We start from the raw sequence: 6,389 nt of genomic DNA on the forward strand, positions 1-6,389 counted from the left end.
GGAGGTGCTAGGGGATGAGAAAACGGGGGCAGAATGTATGATTTGGCCATGCTTACTCATCTTCCCGAGGCAAGAGAGTTAACTGTCTTTAAAAGTCCAGTTTCCACCCTTGCGGAAATAGGCTGGAATTACTGGGTTCGATCGTAGCGCCACCAGTGGCTATTACCAGCTATGTCCCTTCTAAGCCTCTCCTATGGACCAATCAGATTCCACCTCTCGTATCACTTGCGTTTGCTTCACACAAAATGGTGGCGCCCAGTCAGGACGATCTAATCGATAATCAAGATCTATATTGTGATAAAACGGGTCTTACATCGCGAAATGCATCAAATCACGCGAAAGATTTGGAAAATATCTGCTGACAACGAGTTGGTGGTGCACGTGCTTTGCAAATCCTGCAATCGAACGAAATTTGCACGACGGTTTACGAACCGGATTTCGATTTCGGAGCGCGATTTTGATTGGACTATGCATAGACTATGCATAGACTCGTTAGTCCAGCCAAAATGTAATTTCATAATACCAGCCTTTATCGGCAAGAGTGGAAACTGGACTTTTATAGTCAGTTAACTCTCTTGCCTCGGGAAGATGTGCTTACTAAGCTTTGACATGTTTGTTCGTAATTAACTAAGTCTTCTATCAAACGACTTTAGAAAATCCTGTTATCGTCACACTGACCTCTTAATAGTCTTATGAGCAACTCGTGTGTCCACGCGAGCGTACACCTCTCCAACTGTAACACACCAAGGTTTGCCGAAGTTCTGTGCACCGCCTACTTGTCTCAAATGCGCTTTGTGAGTTGGTCCAACCTATCCTGGATTACCAGTAAGAACCATAGACCCTTCAGACAACTATTACAAATATACAAATAGTTGTATTTCGTGAACATTTAGTTTTGTACATTACAGACAAATGTGTAAATATCACAAATGACCTGAACTCATTGGGTTTTATATAGAGAGAAGTACCTAATAGATTGTTAGTGGTGATTAATTTCACTTTCAAATCAAAGTATATTATCCAAATGAGTATTAAAATGATTAATTGCGAGAAAATGTTTATTAAAATACCACAATTTCCACGCGAATTCTGATTGGCAAGCGCTGCATGTTTCGACTCAAACCGTAATAAACGCGAGAATGCGAGATCGCGACACTTGACCAATGTCGCAATCTCGCGATAACGCGTTCTCGTGCTTTTGTGCCAATTGCCTTTACAGTCATTTGCAACTATTTTCAAAAACGCGAGAATGCGAGATTGCGAAACTTTACCAATGTGCTATCTCGCGATCTCGTGTTCTCATGTTTTTGTGTTAATTGCCTATACAGTTATATGTAACTATTTTCAAAAACGCGAGAACGCGAGATTGCGAAATTTGACCAATGTCGTAATTTCGCGTTCTGCCAATTACGTATACAGTCATCTAGTGTCTCTGTCGTCTGAGGCGTCGCAATTCGCTGTGTAGAGTTACGTTCCTTGAGCGTGCCAGAAACCTATGATGGTGGGTTTCGTCCCATTTCAAGCTGACAAGGCAGGGTACAACTGATATATGAATACTGTTGAAATCGGGATTAAGCTAAACTCACTCACTTATTCAGAGGCATGCCGGTCCCTCAGGCTGGATATTGGGGGTACTTATTCAGTATAAACATTTTATTGTTTTCTTATCGAATTATTTAAGGCATCTGTTTACAATTGCTGTCGAAGGGTGCGATTCGCATGCATCATGTGTGTTCAGTAGGGCTACGTGTAAGACCGATATCTTGGCGATATTTCTATTTCCAGGAACTTTGGGGCAATATAATAATGTAAGGCGGGGTGTTTTGTAGTCAGGAGGGAAAGGATGAAAATCTATTAATTAATTTTGTATGGCCTAAAGTAGCGAATATGGTGTCGTGTAAAAACATCGGACAATCTCATTTTTGCCGAATGCTACAAACTGGTCCTTGAGAAAAAAAATAAATTTTATGAATATATTAGCCGTGTATAATATTGCCTCATGGTGAAAATCACTGGCCTGTGATTAGTTCTGTAACTGACAGTGCAGCTGCGAATAGCTGTAATACTGCTGATGTGGCTTTAAGCAATATTTACTCTCTCACTGACAGTGATATGTTGTTTCCAGCTTCCGGACACTTTAATTTATTCAGTATCACTGGACATTTTCTTTTGTTAAATTATACTGAGCATGTTGAGGATTTTAACTTAAGTACATAGGAAACCGACCAAAGGGAAAGGACTCTACTCTACATGGGACTTAGTGTATGTAAATTCCATACCATTTTCAAGCTCAAGTCATAAGTTTTCTAGATGCTACTTGGAGAATGAAGAGCATGAAAGAAGCATGACCACCGGACTACAAACTTGCGCATGCGTCTTTCGGACAGCGTCTAAAATACGAGAACGCGAGCACGCGAGAAAATGAAATGTCGCATTCTCGCGTTCTCGCAATTTTGTGTTTTTGTGGCCTAAGTCGAGATGGCGAGATTTTTCATGATGTCCTAATTCGCATTCTCGCATTGTCGACTTTTGATAAAAGTGTATGTATCAAAAACACGAGAATGCGAGATTGCGAGAACGCGGTATTTTGGCCAAATGTCGCGTTCTCGCGATCTCGCATTCTCGTGTGTTTGGCATATTTAGCTCGTTTCCAAAGGTCGAGATCCCTTACAGTATTCCATACTTTTGTCCTTATTTACAGTATTAGTACAGCGTTGAGGACAGTGATCTATGCCAACAGAGATGACGGTGGCAGCGTAATGATGCGGGGAGTGTTTTCCAAAACCTGAAGAACACACCTGGTGCTAGGTGCCGTGACAACCCAAAGTTCTTCTGATGAAATGTTATGGCCACCAGAGTGTACATGCTCTTCATATTGTCATTTTCCGTGTTACGTCTTCATATTGAACATGCGTTGTCCCGTGCAGGATGTTATCACTCATCAGGCGTGTACTTAACATACACCAAAACTTCTTTTTAGGATTTTTTATGGATTTGACATTTTACTATAACCTGAACTGTTGTATGATTTTACATAACGAATATGACATGCATCAAGAACATAACAGCGCATTCTATTAGCCTATTTTTTAAGGATTCGGTGATAACACGTTTCTAATTTGTTCGATTGATCAGTCTTGTCATTGAATAACAAAACACATTTGCGACGAGGATGGAATATTTTGTTATTGAATTACAACAGTTGCGCTAGGGTTAGATACAGGATACCTTCGTGCTTGCTTATTCAGTATAGGGGCTTATGAGTGCGTTTATCTAACTTACTCCCCGCTCCCTTGTTATGAGATATGATCATTGTGATCCTACATATCCGCTTTCCTTTATTTCTCGAACGGCCACTGAGCATTATCGCCATGTCGCCATATCGTAATATCGATGTTTGCTATTTCGCCGTATCGCGTGACCATATCGCAATGTCGCGTCGTGTAGTCGCCATGTCGTGTTGTATTATCGCCATGTCGGGTGGTATTATCGCCATGTAGCGTCGTATTATCGCCATGGCGTTGCGTGTTATCGCTATATAATATCGCGATATCGCAATGTCGTGTCGTACTATCGCTTTGTCGCCATGTCGCGTTGATATCTTAGGGCGATATGGCGATGGCCCTCATCAGCCACCATAGGTTACTGTGTGCGGAAAGACTGACGTGATGTAGGTATAGGGTGTTTACCACCCTGTTGAAACCTATCAGCACAGATATTTTCCGGACAAACGAAGAATCAAATTAACGACAAATCTGAGATTTGAACCAACGCCCACAGGATTCTCGAACTCTTAATGGATGCAAACCCGAACACTAAAATGCGTGTTTTAGGCGACCTTATATATATGGAAGAATGTATATCATCAGAATAATTTCACGCTATACCTGATGTTCAACTTCGTCTTTGAACAGCTTACGATAGCCCTCTAACTTTTCAAATTCTGCTTCTTTCCGGCTCTTCGCGCCATCTGGAAGAACTTTGGCATCGCGGAGCACTGTATCCCAATGTCTTTTCAATTCCTGTGGATTTCCTTTCTGTATATTCGAAACTGCCTTGAATTCTTAATTAAAGCGTGATTTGATGGTTTTCGTGTGAGTATATTTTAACATTTGGTTTCCTTTAAAGTACAAAGTGCAAGGTCAACAGGCATGATTAAGTATATGAATGGTAAATGTAAGGTGAAATGGGGTTAACGTCGCGTCCAAGATTATTGCACTTATATAGCGTGTGGCTGCTTGTACTGGTCCGTACTGATGCCGATTTATAGTGCTAGCACACTGAGATACCATGCCCCAGTTTAACATGAATACCCCACTCAGACACAGTATACTGAGTCAAAGCCGGCCAGTCCTTGTTTTAGCCCCTTAATGCCGAGCGCCAGACAGGGTAACAACAAGTGCCATCTTTCAACGTCTTTTGGTATGACGCGGCCGGGGATCGAACCCCGGACCTTCCGCTCTCCGGGCGGACGCTCTACCTCTACACCACGGAGGCGGTCTGAATGGTAGAGACAGTGATGACAACATGTATGTGATTAGGGCGTTTATTTTCACCTTCAGATAGTTTAAGCGACAAATATGCAATGTGAATGTTTTACTCACGTTTAATACTACAGGTTGATATACATTCCTTCCATGTGAAGTTCCCTCAAGTACTTTGAATATGTGTCATGATCTAGCTTATCAGTGTACACCTCAATATATGTTACGATATTATCAGGCTTTTGGCAAATGTAAACATATTTCAATTTTCATTTTAACACCATATTTTGCTATCCGAATATGACAGGCATTGACCAATTCATATTCAGTATCTTTGTAGGCTTATTGCTAATACAGTTTCGGAAAACACAAATTATAACTTAAGGGATAAAACTAATCTTCAAAGTGAAGTGTCAAACAAAAGCTTATGCAGATTCATTTATACAAGCTACAACACAACTTCACAATGTTACCAGAAAACCTAACGGGGGCAGAGACCATTACAAAATTTATGAATTTGCTTCATGTAAGGGGAGATAATGGTATACACTGGGACTTTAATTATGGAAACAGGTTTAATATGTCAAATTATTCACAGTCGCCTCAGGCATGGCTGCAGCGATCTTTACGCAGAGCAGTACGATAGATATATTTGGGATATTAAAACTTGTTCCTGTTGATATCATACCGAAGATGCTTTTCACTTCTTTTTTGTGTGTACACATTTAATTTACTATATTCTTCCAAAATTAAATGTATTTTTACCAACATTGTTATTCTTTACAAACAGTGCTATGCGGAAATTCGCATTTGAGTAAGAAAAAGCAAATCAAAACGTCATATTAAAACGGATTTAAGACAGATTTTCAATTAAGTAAATGATTGTTTAATATAAACTGCAAATATATTTCATTATATATACACATCTAGCTTGGCATGTGCAATTCACTTGCTACATCTCACCTCCATTGATGTATTTATTGTATTATGTCTCATGTGAAATGGAGCGGTATTAACATAAGCGCTTCGCTTGTTTACAATCCATGTTCACATTTTTGTGAAAATAAATAATATTATGTTTAAATCATATTCTGTATCTGCCGCTCTCCCTAGTATCTTAACGGCGTCTGGTTCTATGTAATAATTGCGACATAATTGGGGCGAACCGGGATTCGAACACACAATCATAGGTTTCTGGCGTGCCCAAGGGACGCAACTCTGCGCAGCGAATCGCGGCGCCTTACACGACTGTGCCACCCGTGCCCCCTATTTCTGGAAAGGAAAGTTACCTACAAAGTTGTAATATACGTGAAAGGCCTAATGTTGCTGATTAAGCGAAAAGATGTAAACTCTCACTGACTGTTCAGTAACATTATGTAATATTAGTAATATTCAAATAAGTATATATATATATATATATATATATATATATATATATATATATATATATATATATATATATATATATATATATATTGTGCACTATGTATCCACAATAAATTCAAGTGTAAAGTGTTCATTTCCGATGCGAGATATTATGTTTTATTGTATATAGCGTGGAAATGGCAATAAGTATGGCACTTGTGCCCCATCCCTTTGTCTCCTTGGACAATAAAATATATTTGGAACAAATAAAATAAAACACGTACATCCTACCATATTACATGTCTCTTATTCCTGCGTGTAGTATATTAGATACACTGCAAACAAACAGAACAGGTATGTGTGTAGACTTTATGGACGGCATCTTCGTGATCGTACACTTCCGGCTACCAGGACTGCAGCAACCGTACAAGGCCGACGGGGTTTGATCAGCGCTGACACCGTACGTCGACGTCTCCGCTCAGCAGGGCTACGTGGTCGACTTCCATATGTTCGACCCATACTCACTGATCGACATTGAAA

The sequence above is a fragment of the Haliotis rufescens genome, unplaced genomic scaffold, assembly GCF_023055435.1.
Source record: "Haliotis rufescens isolate VD_foot unplaced genomic scaffold, xgHalRufe1.0.p SCAF_11, whole genome shotgun sequence".
In the NCBI taxonomy this organism is placed as follows: domain Eukaryota; kingdom Metazoa; phylum Mollusca; class Gastropoda; order Lepetellida; family Haliotidae; genus Haliotis; species Haliotis rufescens.